Here is an 18,249-nt window from a genome sequence, read left to right on the forward strand (position 1 = left end):
ACGAGTCTTGCAAGGCTTGAAATTAAAATTTAACAGCTAATTATTGGCTGATAGGAAATAATGTGTGCTAATGTGTTGACCAAAAACCAATAGATCATTGAAAATCTGATAAGCACGTTAATTAGTTGCCACGTTGTCACGTTTTTTTTTTTTTTTTTTTTTTTCCCAGTGTCCAATTTCCCATCTGCAATTTTAATAAATCAACCTGCATTTTTTTTTTGTTTTTTTTTTAAAATCGTGAACCAATTGTATTTTGTTGACAATCAAGAATGACATAAAAAAATGCAAACAAAAAAATCAAATAATTTTAATGGATTAAATCAGAAAGAGTTCATTTTTACAAGTGGATATACAGTACATTTTCCATTGGACAGCGATGATATTTATGCAAAGAGCATCTCCCCTGCATCGTGCATTTAATAAAAGGCCTCTGATGTCCACTCAGTTTTTAAACAGAGTGTCTGAACAATGCGCAGGGGCCAGCTGCACAGCCTCAAACCTCTCCTCTGTCTGCTTGAATGACTCTGCCTCTTCTTCTCCATCACTGGAGGTTAGGAGCTTGTGGATGATGACCCCAGCGAGAGAGCGATGAAGAGAAAGTGTCCAGCTGTTTGGAAAAGAGGAAATTTACTACTTGTATATATTATTGTTGCACTCTCAGTCTGAATATTATACTCAAAGCCCTGGGCCACATTTAGTCTGCATACGTAACTCTCTGTTCAATTGTAATTCATCTGACAATCAGTTATTTTACGTATGTTCATTAATATTTATTGTGTGTAATTTAAGTTTGAAAGTGTGATATTGTTTTATTGTGACGCTTAGGCATAAATTTTACACTTGTGGCACATTTCGTTTTGTGCTTTCCATGATAGTCTTTTCTAGGTGTTGAACCATCTAGTTGACATGCTAGTTTTGTCACAGTTATAGCTTAAGGTCAACATTGGATATGGATGCCTTTCTCAAGTCAGCAGGTTGTTGGTTGCCGCAGGCGAGCTATGCAGTGCTTCCAGCTAGTGGCAATGTTTTACTAAAAGTGAGACTGGTAACACTATCTCTTGTTAAATATGCACATTTATCTTCAAATTAAAAACTGAAAAGGCTAATGCTAGCTAATGAGCAGGATTAAGCCATTTGTAGCGTTTTGAGCGCTCCTTTGTAAAGGAATCCACTTGTGTATGGAGGTGCTTGGAGGGAGTGACACGTTGTCAATCAATAACAATTAATGTCTCAAAGAAGAAACCATCTACCGTATTTTTCGGATTATAAATTGCGTTTTTTTTCATAGTTTGGCTGGGGGTGCGATTTATACTCTGGTGCGACTTGTGTGAAATTATTAACACATTATTATATCATTTCACATGTTATTTTCACACTAAACCGCAAGAGGGCGCTCTAGGCCTGTGTTGATAATTTCAACATTGCCGGTAGAAGAGCATCGTCTACCTCCCGAGTTGGGGGAGTTGTTTAAAAGTGACACCGAGGATGAAGATTTCATTGAATTTAGTGATTTGGAGTGAAACTGATAGTTTGGTAAACTTGTTAGCATGTTCTTTATGCTAGAGTTATATGAATAACTTGTAGTGATTGGCAGTGTTGCCGGTAACGCGTTACTTAGTAACGCGTTACTCAAAAAAGTTGCTTTCTAAAGTAACTAAGAGTCTAACGCGTTACTTTATTCTACAAAGTAGTCTGATTAAAGTTACTGTCCAGAGAATCAATGCGTTACTCCACATTTTCATGAAGAAGGCAAACTATCTCACTGTTGTAACAGTCACAAACAACTACTGCTAACTACGAAGATGAGGCAGAAGTCATTGATCACCACACTGAATTCAGCCATGGTCTGGTCATGAATGGTTTGCACATTCAAAACAAAAGTGATGATACTTTTACTACTAGTTTTATTAACCAACAGGCACACAACACAACAAAAAAAGTGTGCATTATGGACCATAAAAGTGGTAAAAAAAAAAAAAATATTTCCATCCTCAACTGGTCCGTGAAGCATTATGGGATGAGGTCGTCTCCGCCCTCTCGCCAGGGGGAGTGACGTCAGACAAGTTACGTTTTCAGTAGGGGTGGAACAAAAAAACGATTCGACCGAACCATCGTTCGTCAAGGGGAGCTAAACGACCGTATCGGTTGCGAGTGAGGCTTTATGGTTTTCATAACAATAGCAAGAGTTCTGCGCCGTGCTCTACTTGTTTTGTTTACATTTCAGTAGCATCACCATTCAAGCTACTTCCGTGTTTCCGTGCTCGCGACACGGCGCGCGCGCGCGCAACGAGTGACAACATACAAATGGAGACAGTTAGCAGAAGCCGGTGCCGTACATCTCGGTATTTCCCATGGCTATCGAGTCCTCTCGGTGCACTTGCATGTCCCGGGCCGGCGTTGGTACTGCGCGCGAGCCAAAAAGAATAACTCCCGTGACGATCCAATGCATGGATTCAAACGACACAGGTATGTCCCACAGCCAACACGCCAGCTAAGCTAAAAGCATACTGCAAGTATCTCATTTCTCAGTTTGTGGCTCCCTGTCAATGTCTACAACTAGCATGAGCAGCAGATAGGAGAACTGAGACGTGCCCGCGATTACGACAGCCCAAAAAACAAAATATAAACAGTAGTGATTCTGTGGTCATCATCGTGTCTCAGATTAAAAAAACAAAAAAAGATGTCATACATTAACCAAAAATGAAAGTGATGACAAAAGAAAAAACAATTGTTAAATACAAAAATTGTTGATTAAAAAGGGAAATGAACTTTTGGAAATATTTTTGCATATATTAAGTGGTTAAAATGTGTTTGATAGATTTATTGTTCCATAAGGTGGCTTCATATTTCTTTTGGCTGGACGGTAGGTTTATTTCATGTCTTAAATTTATGTTTCTGAAATACTTCACAATGTGCAAATATTCTGTTTAATTGTGTTGGTGTCTGTCTAAAGGTTAAATATTTATATTTAACATTAAATTATCAACCTTTTGTTTTCCTGATCCTTATTTTGAAGAGAAAAAACAAACAAACCAAAAAACAATTAGAACTGTCAATAACTACTAATAAATATTTAAACTGATACATGTGTACACACTGGAATAGCGGAACAAACAAACAATAGAGGAATTTAGGGGATTTTCATTTTCAACCTGGATAGATTTTTATTTTTTGTTTTATAAAAAGTATTTACGTTACAAGAAGTCAAGAGAGACTGCCTATTTTGTTTTTCATAAAAAAAAAACCTTTATTTTCATGTTAAAAATGCACTTTCAATAAAGTATTTGGAACTCCGTTTCTACTGCATTATTTTTACGTTGAGATGGTGTTATCGGCAGCTGCTGAAAGTAACTAAAAAAGTAACTTTTAATCTAACTTAGTTACTTTTAAAATCAAGTAATCAGTAACGCAATTTAGTTACTTTTAAAACCAAGTAATCAGTAAAGTAACTAAGTTACTTTTTCAAGGTAACTGTGGCAACACTGGTGATTGGGAACATAATTCACCCACGGAAGGCTGGGACGAAGGGAGAGTTCCGGGTGGGAAGGTTTTGTTATGTGGAAAAGGGGAGTTAGCCTGTTAGCTTCTAGCTGAGTGGGGAGTTGCTGTTAAGACCTCAGAAACTGATGTCAATAAAACGCCAGCCTTTGGCTCCGTGCTTCAACACTCCGCCTCCGACTCCCGTCACTGCTCGCTACAAACTCTCAATATGTTACGTCGTTACTGACATTACCAGACATGTCAGTCATGTAACGTTAGTATACCGTACACGTATTCTGCCGGTTGTTCTCTTTTATTTTTATTTTAAATTCCCTTTCAAGATGACATGTATGTTTTTGGTGTTGGATTTTATCAAATAAATTCCCCCCAAAATGCGAATTATACTCCAGTGCGACTTATATATGTTTTTTCCTTCTTAATTATGCATTTTTTGGCTGGTGCGATTTATAATCCGGAGTGACGTATAATCCGAAAAATACGGTAAATGCTCTCTCCTCCCATCTTGCAGCAGCAGAGACCTGCTCAGATAGCTTCGGGGTCTTAAAGAAAGTCGTATGTTACACAAATCTTGTAAAAATCTATGTAAAACAACTGATGCTTTGCTACAATACATCATTGAAAACCATTACCTGTACTTTTATTTTTCTTAAATTATTTACTCCTTATATTACTGAACCACTTAGCCAAACCTGTAGTTGTCAGTGATCCTATGTTTGGAGTTAGCACACCGGCATACGCTGCTAGTTGAGAAAAATTTCAGTGACATCATCGATTAGTTGACCTTCGTTGGCATTGACTACAAAAAAAAAAAAAAATGAAATCGTTTAATCCCTGAGCTCTTTTAGATTAGTAAGAAAGTGTCCTCAGTACAGTCTATAAGGGGGAAGGCATGAGACGGCGAAACTGTTCTTCTGTATTGTTGTGTTTGCAGACAGATGATGTTTCAACATTGGCGGTTCTGCTGTATTAGAACAATGCATAAAGATAAAACTGACTGCTGCGGGGGAATCAGGGGAAGTATTTGGCTTGCATCCATGGTGCAACAAGCAGAAAGGTGTCTCTGGGTATGTCAACCATGTGATTGACAAGTGATCTGTCCAGAGTGCACCCCGACCTCCCCCAGACACCCTACAGCTTCCCTGTGACCCTGGACAAGACAAGTGGTGTAGAAAATGGATGGGTGGATGTTTTTTTTCTTTCTTCTTCTTCTTCCTGAGTGCACTGCAGTGTGGCTTGTGCACGCCTCATTATGCATCGTGCAATGGGTCACTTAAACAGCTGGCAGTCAGTCCAGTTGAGAATTTGCATTGCGGCGTGTGTCAGCGTGCATCCTGATGAGCAGGAGTAGTTCAAATGTAATTTTATTAACACAGTGCGAGCAATGCACAGTATTTTCTTCTTGTCGCAGTTGGCCTGAAATCCAGTTACTGAAGCATAATTGAAGAAAGAATGCTTTGTGCGCATGGAAATGAGGTCTGTGTGGTTTCTGAGAGAACCTTCAATCGATTAACGAGACAATTTCTCACTCAGTCAATTTAGCGAGCAACTACAAAGGTACTTCTTCATTTTGTCGACTTACAGTAACTATACAATTGTCACTCAATGTGTAACATGTATCTGTTACATGTATCTGCTGGTAAATGCACATTTTACTGCTTGAAGTTGCAAAAACTGTCCCAATTCTAAACTTTTGGACTGCTTCGAAAGACTCCCAGGACAGCCGTTAATAGCGAGGAAAGCTGCAGTAAAGTGCTAGGGGGTCCTGAAAAGTCTAGATGAAGCACTTGCCACTTTATACTGCATAGGCGTGAAATAATAGCTTCCAGTAATTGGCCTGGATACTTTATGGGGGTGCACTATGAGAGGCCTGCAGAACTCAAATGACACAGCTGGAAATCTTCCAGGATTCATTGCTTGTGTCCACTTGGATCATTCTTTCAGTCAATTTTTGGAAATAGAAAATGGATGAATTTGGGTCAATTCAGACATTTGATTACCAGAGAGCTTGATAAATAATAATTACTTGGAATCCACTTTTATTGATGTAAAAGCTACATCTTAATCTTAAAATAAAACCTAAAAGTTATTTTAATTGTGATCTTTAAAAATTGTATTCCTATTGAAGTACTTTTTTTAAACAATTTTGTTGAATGAAATGGGATCAATGGCAGAACCCCTGTACAAACCAATACAGCTAATCAATAGATACATATATGAAGAGTCAAATAATGGGATATTGTCTGTTAATTAGTCTAAATTGTTTAAAGGCGCAGTCTGCCGGATTCACTCAGGAAAATGCAGTTTTTAAATACAGGATGTACACACTTTAACTTTCTCTCAGTCTACACATCTGTGTTTATGTTAATCTTTGGTGGTGATTTCGTCCTAAACACCCATCCCGCCAGCCTGTATTTTGCCATTTTGTGTTTGTTTTGTAAACAGCGGGACGTTTCTGTGGAAAGACAGTGTTTACACCCCTCCAGCCAATCACAGAGTGAGGTGGTGGCATGTTGCAAATGGGGCCGGACAAACGTGTCGGCTGCGTGACGTCACTCCCGCGGCAATTTGAAAGCACGCACGGATTATTTTTTTCTTCACCCGCTCATTCACAAACGCAAGCCTCTGTGAGTGAGTGAGTGGGGAAAAAACCCCAAAAACAAAACAGAATTCTGCTCCCATGTCATCTAAACTTTTAGATATGGGCTTTATTTGTATTTCTATTTATTTTTGGAACGTTGGGATCAGATTACTGTGCAGACCCAGTTTTTAGAGAGAGGATTGTTGTAAACACAAACGGGAGAAAAAGAAAATAACACCATGCTAAAACAACAGCACAGGGATTTAAAGAACAGACAAACTGGAGACAAGTGACAACAGAACTGGAGACAAACAAAACAAGCCTACTCAAATGTATCAAAATTTTCACTTGTCAAACTAACAACCCGACTGTCAACATAGGCGACAATAATGCCACAGACTAGCTTGTGACCCAACCAAGAAACATTCTCGTACTAGGAAATGGCCACTTCTTCTGACGTCAGCCTCACGTTGCAGTTTTCGACCTAAATGTGAGCTGGTCAAAATCTGCTGAAAATCATCAGAAATCGAGCCAAAATGACAACTGAGTCTTTCGGAGATTTTTTGGATGGATGGATGGATGGACGGACGGATTGTCAGACGGACCAACCCTCCTGGTTCCATTCTGTAGTTGCAGGCAAAGAATAATGGGATATTTCACTTTGAAGGACGGTCCAGATGGACGCCTCAACTGAGCGTCACCGCACACATTTGTCGGTTGGATTCGAGGGAGCCTTCTCACTTTATGAAATTGGGACAGCCTTTGTGCAGTGCGATGACGTCGCCAGCCTTTACATGCAGGCTGCAGACCTGGATTGAGACACAGACAAGGCCTACTTCCGTGTAGACCGCTGCCAAAACATTTCTGGGCAAATGACTTTACTCATTACAACAGTAGCATGAAAAGAGGAGTTTAGAGCATTCGGAATGTTCTCTCTCGGTAATTTGCGAGGGCAATTATTGGCTCTAAAATGAGTATCGTAACTCCCTAGGCGAATGTTATTTTATAAACAATATGTTGTTTCAGGTGTGTGAACACAGACCACCCTCTGGAACAGGTAAAACAAGAACAGAAGAATTGGATTTTTCATCAGATACTAGAAATGTAATATATCCTCTTGATGTCATTTACTCAGCCTCTGAGGTCTTGATAACCCATTCACCAACAAAATGGTGGCTTTACATTTGGCTGTAGTGGTTAGTTGAATTTTAAATCAGAGAATAGAAAATTAGCAATGTTTTGCATGCATCCCCGATTATTTTCTGTATTTTTAAGTATAAATGAGATTTAAATATGTATGTAAGTATGAATGAGTTCCTAATCTTTTTCCTGCCTCACAGGACAGTAAGGCAAACAAACGTTGTATGAATGATGTCTCATTAGCAACGACAAATGCCTCATTTATATTTTGCTGCCATCCTTCTGGCACAATACCATTTACAATGCCGACATCGCTAACAAATGCTGACATCCATTTTTCATGAGGAACGACAAAAATGGGCAGCTGTTGACTTCTCCGTGGCGTTTCACGGAACGGTTCGTTCTTGAGAAGACGATGACTTCATGAAAAATGGAAGCACCTCTTGATGGGTTGTCTGGTTTGGTAGCAGAGAAGAGAACAGATAACATGCAGATGTACTCGCCGAGGGATGTCATATCCATTGAGGAACTACCCTTCATGACAGGACAGTGATGTGAAGTGACGTGTCGACACAGTGGAATGTCACGAAAAATGTTCTTCAGCTGCTTCTACAAATTGAACACATTTCCACAAAAGCTAAAATATTAAAGTAGCCGACTCCGCAGGTAGAGGCTGTAGGTGTTTACTTCCTGAGCTGTAGATTGGATGAGGGGTCTATTTGAGGGAGACCTAAATCGGAAAAAAGTATTAATAATATTTGGAATAGTATTAATCAATGTGTTGGACTAAATTTATGGATGTGAAACTACCGTAATTGCTGGACTATAAGGCGCACCTGATTATAAGCCGCACCCAGTACATTTCTAAAGGAAAAAGCATTTTGTACATACATAAGCCGCACCTGACTATAAGCCGCATGTGCCCACATTGAAACATGAGATATTTACAAAGAGACGGTACACAGAAAGTGTTTTTAAAGGTTGAATAATATACCTTAGCTTTTCTTTCCAAACAGTGATTGTGACGCGGCAGTAACACAGCAGCATTACGATAGTAACTAACAGGGCTGGTTAAAAATAACATACCGGTAAAAGTCACTGAGACTCAGACTTGTATATTCACAAAGCGCCAAGTTACATTAAACTTGTGTATTCCTCGAAACATATATTCCACCTATCTCACTCTTGACTTTTCTGCTCGAGCGCCCCTGGTGGCCGTCAAAAGAAATACATATATTAGCCGCATCATTGTATAAGCTGCAGGGTTGAAAGCATGTGAAAAAAAAGTCGTGTCTTATAGTCCGGCAATTACGGTGATTCTGGAGAATTGCAGCAAAAACTGCAAAGGCAAGGCAGACTAGACTCCTAGAACATTAAAAGCAAAACAAACAAAAAAAGTAATTAATAGCTAAAAGGAGGGAAATATTTCATCCAGACACACATCAAATATATTTTATTACATCATTAAATGTATGATTTTTCGTCAACCCAAACCTGATTTAAAAAAAATCCAACTTGTGCTGCAATGCTAATTAGATAATGAATAGACAATCACAAACAATTAAAACATAACCACTCTGACTTAAATATTGTCGCAAGATGTATTCCAATGAAGCACATTTAACCATGTTAAAATGCAATTTAGTTTTAGCCATAATTTTGTCGTTTAAACTGTTTTAGTTTTAGCCTCGTTTTATTAAGATTATGGTCAACGAAAACTGCCGTAGACTTAGTCGATTTTAAATAAAGTAGATTTAGTCGACTAAAATAAAGGGGTTTTAACCCCCTTCTAAAAGTCATTACGTGAACATTTCAGTGGTTCTAATGAAACCACCAGTGATATTCAGGCTCCCTCTAGTGGTACATGAAAGAATCACTAAAATAAATTTGAATAATGAATGAATGTTTAGATAATCACAATTTCAATTATTAACAAAATAATCGTGATTAATATTTTTCTCATAATCAAGCAGCTTTATCGTATTAAATACAACTGCCAGGTTTTTGATCAATGCTTAAGTGCACTTCTGTATTATTAATATTGGCCTTAATGGTGGAATTTGGTAGGCCAAGAATTTTTCTAGTTGATACTTGCTATAAAATGTTTGGAAGCACTGAGATAAAATGAAAACCCTGTGCTGTCTTTTTCTAAATGGATGACTTTATAATCATGTTGTGTTGTGATGGAAGACTCTTTCACTAACTATATTGTTAGTAAACAAGACACAAACACTGCATCCATAAAATAAAAGAGCTATTTAGCCAACATTAGAAAAGCCAGCAAGGATATGAGGTGGTAGATCATTGTGCAACAATTACATTCAAAATCAATTCATGTACAAAAGCTCCAGCAGGGGCTGCCAAAGACAGAGCATGCATTATTAACAATGACTGGTTGTGAGCACGCTGAGGTTTGTATTAAAGTCTGATTGGGGAAAAAAAAGAGCAGACACTGAAAAGTGTTCAGAATGTCAAACAGGCATAGCCACAAGTTTTTTACAAGAAATATGTTCTTCAATACATATACAATGGACAACATTTTTTTGTGTATATTTATGAACTATATCCATGTGAGAGAAAGAGAAAAAAAAAAAAAAAACTATAAACGTCATGTTACACCAAGTGTTTATTCTTCAAGTTTCCAATTACAGTGAATGTGTTTTTTTAGTTTCCCCAAGAGGTATCTTTTAATGGCATATTTTGCAGGATGCAAGTATAAAATCACTCTCCAAACAGTGTTGGGAACGTTGCTTTAAAAAGTAATTAGCTAGAGTTACTGATTACTTGCTTTAAAAAGTAACTGAGTTAGTATTTGAATTACTTCATAGTGAAAGTAACTCGTTACCACTAACTAACCATTTATAAAATTCTTTATATCAGTATTTACACTTGACAACGAGAGGTTTATCCTGGTTTGGTTCCAATTGTCTGCCATGAAAACCAAACAAGAGTGGTGCCAGCTAATGATGTCACTCTTGTTACAGGTTCCAACAGGTAATGCTTCGTGGCGTCGGGAATCAGATTGTGATTAATATTTATTTGGATGGAAAACATGAATATGTTTTAAGAATAAATATTTCATTTGATATACGTACATTCTTTCAGCCCAATATTGTCTGGTACCAACAGCGGGCAAGAACCATCGGGCCATAAGCTGTAGTGATGTAACACCCCAAGTACATCACCCCTCTTTTTTTTTCATTCTGAAACATTAACATATAAATTAAAAAAAAAATCATAAAAATGTAACTCTTTGTATTTTATATGTAGTCAAATGATCAAGGTAAACAGAAAAAAAATGTTTAATGTTCAATTGGAGCTGTCGTAATGTGACGTCATGGGAAGGTGTGCGGGACCCATCCAGATCCAATCTTGCAGATCAATCAGATCATATTGTCAAATGGGCACGGGCGTGGATATGTAAATCGGAAATCCGTGGTCTGGTAGCTACAACGTAGCCCTCACAAACGTAATAAAACAAAAGTCATAAAACAATTGCAAAGCAACACACTTAACATATAATAACAATAACAGTGTTTCAAGAACAGGAAAATAATTAAATTACTCTGTTAATGGGAAGAATTGAGTTACCTCACACCGTTTGTTTAAAACTGCATTCTTCCCAACTTCTCAAATATACGCAAACAGTAAATTCGTAGAGTACAGATTACTTTAAAAATATCCTATTCTAAACAGAGCAAAATTTACGCTTTTTGCATTACATTTACTGTATTTTCCGCACTATAAGGCGCACCTTCAATGAATGACATATTTTAAAACTTTTTCCATATATAAGGCACTACAGTAGATGCTGGGGTTACGTTATGCATCCATTAGATGGCGCTGCGCTAAAGGGAATGTCAACAAAACAGTCAGGTCAGCCAAACTTTATTAATAGATTACAGACCAGCTTTCTGACAACTCCATTCACTCCTAAAATGAACAAACAGCTGTTTTATTATTTTCTCTGAGGTAAAGTATTAGTATTAGCTAGCGATCCAAGACGGCGGAATCTTTTGCACATGCGCGTCACCGATCGTGCAGGGTCACCGATAGCGTCTTGACAGCGAGACCTGTGGCGGCTCAATATTGATCCATATATAAGGCGCACTGGATTATAAGGCGCATGGTCAGCTTTTGAAAAAATACGGTACTCTGGATTTTTTGCCAACTATAAATTTTACTGTTTATACTGGGACCTCATATGGTCTTTTGAGAGTAAAATGTAGTCCCTGTTGACCCAATCCCACCTCCCAAGTACCGCCACGGGATATTCACAACTAGTCATCCCAGAGCACCAAATACACAGGCCAAATCATGTATGAGTTTTAGCACAGTTTTGGACAGCGAACAGAGAAACCTGTTTCCAAATATCATGATGCAATACAATGGAAAGTGACTGCACTGCGCCTGGAAAAAAAAACAACACAAAAAATGTGTCATAGCCTGCGATAGACGCAGTTTGTCTCTGAGGAGTTGCATTCAGAGTTATTTAGAGGTGGTGGTCACCGTACAAGCAAGCAGTTCATTGTTGTAACTCACTCAAAATATGGCGACAAAAATTGCAGTATTTATCACTGCTGCAAAGATGGGGCCACCTGGGAGGGACTCTGGAATAAATATACTGCTCCTCCACATCCAAAGTAGAGCATCTATTTTGGATGCCTTTCCATGCCTCCCCGGTCAACTGTGCTGGGTTTGATCAATTGGGAGGAGACCACGGGGTAGACCTAGGACACAGCTGGGCTGGGATTGCCTTATATCTCCTGGTGGAAATTGAAATGTGTACTGCGACAGGCAAGTTTTTCCTGAACTGGCTGCCAGACAATTCCAGGGTGTTCCATGTCTTAATATTATTATATATGTATACATTCTTTTTTTAATTGACTTATGATTAGTGGCATAAATGGTCATTTCTTATTGCATATTGTGTTCTATTCACCCGAGTAATGTCACGGTTTGAGTACCTTAGCTTCCTGACTGAGGTAAATTTGCTCTTGCTTAGATGGCGAACTGGCTGAGATGAATCAACAGTGACTCTTCTGTTTGCCGTTTGGCCTCACTTCAAAACAATGAACACTCAGTTGTCATTTTTTTAATTAGTACTGTAGATGATAATTTCCTGTCATTATTTTTCAATAAACTGGTCATCATAATGTAGGAATGTAATTTAAGGGCTCTATTTCTTGTCCAGTACAAGTCTGACGCAAAACATTGTGTAAATCTGCAAAGGGGCTGTTTAGACAAAGTTTTGGTATTTTCTCAGAGTGTCTCGGGCGGCAAATCTGCACTACTCAAGTAGGCTAGGGCGGCATGGTGGATGACCGGTTAGCATGTTTGCCTCCCAGTGCTTAGGACGCAAGATCAAGTCCAGGCTTCAGCCTTCATGGGTGGAGTTTGCATGTTCTCTCCGTGCCTGCGTGGGTCTTCTCCGGTACTCGGGGTACTCCGGTCTTCTCCCACATTCCAAAAACATGCGTGGCAGGTTAATTGGGCGCTCCAAATTGTCCCTAGGTGTGCTTGTGAGTGTGGATGGTTGTTCGTCTCTGTGTGCTCTGGATTGGCTGGCAACCATTTTGAGGGTGTACCCCAAGTACTGCCCGAAGCTGGCTGGAATAGGCTCCAGCACCCCTGCAGCCCTTGTGAGGAGTAAATGGTTCAGAAAATGGATGGATATGTGTTCTGACTCTTGCCAAATGATAAAAAAAAGATGTTAATAATGATAACACATTCAATTAAATGATTTAAACAATGATTCAGAAGGTTTTATGCACACTGTTGTCATATTTATGCATGAAATAATATATCAGCACACGTAACCGGAGCTCAGAATCTGTCTGTCTGCACCTCCATCAAATTTACCAAAATCAGGTTTCCAGCAGGCATTAGGTTTATTCTTCTTTCAGCTACCAAATTGTCAGTTGTGCCAAATGTGTGTAAAAAGAAATGCCCAGGTGGCAAATCCATGTCGGGAAAGTAAAAACCCTTGCCACCGTTTTGCTTCTGCTCAACCAGCAGGTAAACGAGCCCTGTGGAGCTGCCGCTCATATTTCACATGGGCCACCTCATCGTAACGAATTAAAGTCTGAATGTGTATGTGCGCACATCAGTTTAAGTGAGATTAATATTTCAACATCATGCACTTTTGCTTAAGTGAATTATTAATTACAGCTGACATGATTTGAAGTGTCTAACGGATAAGTAGCTTGAAGCCCACCTTTCTCTGACAACGCGTGAATGTGAAAGTTACTCATACATTAAAAATGCAAGGATGACCGGCGTGCTGCTCATCCAAGCTTGCGTTTTTGCACTTGTGCACAGATATTCGGACTCAAGTTGTGGAGTAAAGGACTTAAGGTATGAGGGCTTCTACTTGTAACGGCTTTTACGCATTGATGAACAAAACATCACACACAGACATACTAATAAAACATGAAATCGCCTATTACTCATCATCGCTGTCATTTGCTATATCAACATGCTCATTATTTGGCTGAAAAGATAAGTGGAGACACTCGCAGGACTTAAGTGCAGTGGTTTTAGTTCCCACTCAGTAACGGTGAGAATGTGTGTCAACGGTTGTCTGCAGTATTGCCAGGTGGGAAATATAGGATTACCGTGCCATAGACTCAAAATTATCGTATTTTGATGGAAATTATCGTCCACCCGTCATAACCAAAATACACTGATTCGCGACAGTCAAATGTAGTCGTTCTTGTTTTTAACTCATTCACTCCCAGCCATTCTCACCGAAGCAACCCCCTTTACTGGATTTTGACTGCTTTTGCAGGGCCCAGAGAATATACAGAATACGAAAAAGATTAGCATCTCTTCTTGTAATGGGGGGGGGGAGTCAATTTCTATCTGTTTCTGTTTTAGAGCAATTAGCATTAGAATATACCTAAGTTTTATGACAAATATGTATGACAAATAGTTCTTTCCAACATGGTTGAGCTCTTATACTCTGCTGCCACCTGCTGGCCGTTTTTGTAATAACTATCATTGCTTCAAGTGTTTTCTTCAGTGTAGGCTGCATCAAAGCCTTCTGTATGCTCTAGCATAAAAAAAAAGCAAAACGTATAAATATGTCTTTGGGAGCAAATGAGTTAAAACCGCTCACCGCTCACAGGCACTCAAGGCTTCGTTGCAGGTTAACGTCACTGATCTGTATATATTACTGGATAGGTGGTTTGAGTCTTTGCGCAATTTCCTGTTTGGAAGCGTCTCCTGGGGGCGGGCCCTTCCCATTCATCCAATCAATGCATGGACGTCTCTCGTTACTCATGCTCAGCAAGGCGCGATTGGCTGGTAATATGTCACATGAGAACCGATGCCTTCAGGGTTCGCAAAGAAAACTGGCAGTTTCAGTTTTACCGGCAATAATCCGAAATGGTCAAATTATCGTACGTTTGCTATTTTTTAGGATTATTGATCGCACATTGTACAGAGGGTCAAATTATTTCACAAATACAATAATTATCATACACCTGGCAACACTGGTTGTCTGCCACCCAGTCAGTCCGCCTTTTATTGGAAGTCAGAGGAGACGAACTCTCTGCAACCCAGATCGTGGTTTGCGGTACAGGAAATGTATGGATGGAAAATAAAAGACACGGGAGACAGATGTTTGTTTATGTACGACTTTAAATGAGATTGCAGTTCTTACAATTAAAAAATACTGCAGCTACTAATGGTCACTGCGAGATTTGCCACAACAGCTGACCACAACAGTGCCGATACAGTACAGTATATTTCAATACCAATGTCAAAATAACCACAGAATTTCAACACAAATTTACACCAGCGTAGGAAATATAGTATAAAGTATCTACAGCATCCATTGGTGTGAAAGTGAGAGAGTGCAACAGTGATGTACAGAATGCGATTGATGGTGATTCCTATAGGGCCTTCACACACACGTGCAGCAGGTGCAGCAGCCTCCGTCTGATTGGCAGTCATTCCTCAACGTGAATGTAATGGCTAATTAACATACGCTTAATGATCTCCAGCTCTCAATATCTTCCTCTTTGCTTCCAACAGCTTCTTACTCTCTTCCTCCTCCTCTCCGCAGAATTGAGAAGTGTTTCCGTTGAAGGGCAGCAGGCTATCAGGAAGCTAACTAACGCTGTCTTTCTTTGAGAAACACATGGGCAATGAAAGACAGAGGAAATTAGAGCCACTTGTATTTGTCTTGAGTTTAAAGGTGGACAAGTGAATGGATGAATAGCAACACTTGTACTTGGCTCAGCCATTGGATAGATGCTTATTTGGATGTAGCATGGCAAACCTCGTGATCAAATAAATTACACAAAATGAGTAAAAACAATATAACGGAAATAAAATCAACATCTTACTCTGGGTTACTCAGATCCTAACCAAAAATGGGTTCTTCCCTTGGGTCAAATTCTGTAAGCTATTCTATTGCTTTCATCTGTGTGTGAAAGTGTGAGTGACTGCGTGCATGCCTGCAAGCTCCTAACATGTCAGGTTGATGTGGGGTTAATTAGCCTAGCTAATGGAGCCACCAGGCATTTAGTAGCAGGCTAAACCTCCCCCATACAAACAAACACTAAACATGTATGCAAAATGAAAAGATAAACAGTGTTAAATAATAAACATCTTTAAGATTTTGCATTAAAGCACAACAATGTAAAGTACATTGTTGCAAAGTCAATTGTAAAGAATATTGATTTGCATGTACAATGCTTACTGTACAGTCATCTCATGGATTGCCCCCCACCCCAACCTATGAACTCATACACACACGTACACGCACACGCACACGCACACGCACACGCACGCCTTCCCAGTCAATCGATGTCAGCCACTCTTTTAATTACTTCCCTTGACATGCTCATCCATGCAGTTGTTTCTTCAATAACAGGTTCACTCCTTCCTCCATTTTCTTGTTCATCAGTAATCTTGCTACCTTGATTTAAAAAAAAAAAAAAATGTTGGGAGAAAACATACATTGTTTACATGTCTCTGTTATGAAGGACCCTCACGCTTATTTTTATGCATTGTTGGATGAGAAGTGCTCCTGTCATTTTGTTGACACTTTCTATGCATGCAATACACTTTTGTTCATGGCCATTTCACTGCAGTAGAATGTTACAAATGGCGCCTGTGCTAGTAAATCATCTTGAGGGATGAGAATTCTAAGTCCAGCGGACTGTAAATGTATTATTTCTACCAATATTACACGGTTCCTACACCAAATATGAGTTGTGTCAGAAAGTTCAGGGAATTGTGGCACCCATACCACAAATCGTGTTTCACCGGTGAGTCATGTATAAAGACAGTGAAAGTCATGTCGACAACGTCCCGAGCATCTGGCAGTTCCTGGCTGACATGAACATTGCCATGCTAGCGCAACCTGACCCGACTTATTTTATCAGTGCTATTAATGTCTCTAAGTCATAAGAGTGTTTGCACTCGTGATTGATGGGACAACCACATCATGAGCTGTTATCCATGGAGAACATTTCACTCCACTGCCCACTGTGAACTAAAGAGGATAAATGAGATTTGTAAACAAGAGGCAGCCATTTTGACAACACTTGGCCTACCGACAATCAATGGTTTCTAGGGCTGGGCGATATATCAATTATTTTGAATTAATTTGAGTGCTTAGGTTGCCCCATGCCATTTGTTTAGGCAGTGGTTATTTTGCCGTGACTGGCAACTCAAATGCTGGCGATATTTTTTTGCTCTGAACGTCTGCAATGTTAGTCAATCGCCGGAGGGAGGAAATCTTTAGCTTGCTGTAAATTGGGTATTTTACCGTGACTGCTTATAGACCTTTACAAGCTTATGTGAATAACACAAATGAGCAGGTTTGGTCGCAACATGTACATCAGAGACAAACTCACTTCGCAAGCACTTACCGGTATAATTTATTTTCATGTCTACTTAGTCGGTACGAAAGACAAGCTTACCGTATTTTCCGCACTATAAGGCGCACCTAAAAGCCTTCAATTTTTCAAAAGCTGACCATGCGCCTTATAATCCAGTGCGCCTTATATATGGATCAATATTGAGCCGCAACAGGTCTCGCTGTCAAGACGCTATCGGTGACCCTGCACGATCAGTAACGCGCATGCGCAGAAGATCCCGACATCTTGGATCGCTAGCTAATACTAATACTTTACCTCAGAAAATAATAAAATAGCTGTTTGTTCATTTTAGGAGTGAATGGAGTAGTCAGAAAGCTGGTTTGTAATCTATTAATAAAGTTTGACTGACCTATCTGACTGTTTTGTTGACATTCCCTTTAGCGCAGCACCATCTAATGGCATAATGTAACTCCAGCCTCTACTGTAGCGCCTTTATATATGAAAAGTTTTAAAATATGTCATTCATTGAAGGTGCACCTTATAGTGTGGCGCGCCTTATATATGGAAAAAGTTTGAAAATATGTCATACATTGAAGGTGCGCCTTATAATGAGGTGCGCCTTATAGTGCGGAAAATACGGTACTTTCACTCGCCGAGCCCATGACGCTCATCAGCAGCAACTCTGAGCATCTGCGTCCTGTGTGACGTAAAATCCTTATGAAATGTAGTATAGTGGCCTGGTAATGCTGATAAAAGCCTATTTTCAGTGAAAAAACAAAATGAAAAATGAAAGTAGAGCTATAGAAAGGTGGTGAAGCGGTCTAATCACGGTAAAATAGCTGATTTACGGCAGGCCAAGATTTTCTTACTCCGGGGACTGGCCAATCAAATAACGATAACAGGAAAGTTGCCAGTCTTGGCAAAATAGCCACCTCAATTTACATAACAGTACTTGTACATTCTTCTTGCAGTGCTTCAACTTCCTCAATGGACTTTTGCACTATTCTAGTAGTATCATAAACTATGTCAATTGTTGCCCATTCGGCATCCATTGCAATCTGGTCATCCTGGGAGGGGGATTACCACATCTGCGGCCCCTTCTCCATTCTCAAGGTTTCTTGTTTTGTTTTGTTTTTCCTGATGTTTTTTTATTTATTTATTTATTTATTTATTTATTTTTTAAAGTTTTTCCTT

The 18,249-nt window shown here is 39.3% G+C and overlaps 1 protein-coding gene across 4 annotated transcripts in view; it reads left to right on the forward strand.

The window, feature by feature from the left end:
* The window catches only part of sgcz (sarcoglycan zeta), a 273,737-nt gene that overhangs the window by 100,154 nt on the left and 155,334 nt on the right, over positions 1-18,249 (forward strand). Inside the window, exon 1 of one of the 4 annotated variants that reach the window (XM_077525225.1) lies at positions 1,619-2,466. The exons of the other annotated variants lie outside the window; for them this stretch is intronic. The gene's annotated coding sequence lies outside the window, so the exon portion shown is untranslated. Of the gene's footprint in view, positions 1-1,618; positions 2,467-18,249 lie in introns of those variants that run through there. 4 annotated transcript variants of the gene reach the window in all.

This window comes from Festucalex cinctus, chromosome 6 (assembly GCF_051991245.1).
Source record: "Festucalex cinctus isolate MCC-2025b chromosome 6, RoL_Fcin_1.0, whole genome shotgun sequence".
Classification (NCBI taxonomy): Eukaryota; Metazoa; Chordata; class Actinopteri; order Syngnathiformes; family Syngnathidae; genus Festucalex; species Festucalex cinctus.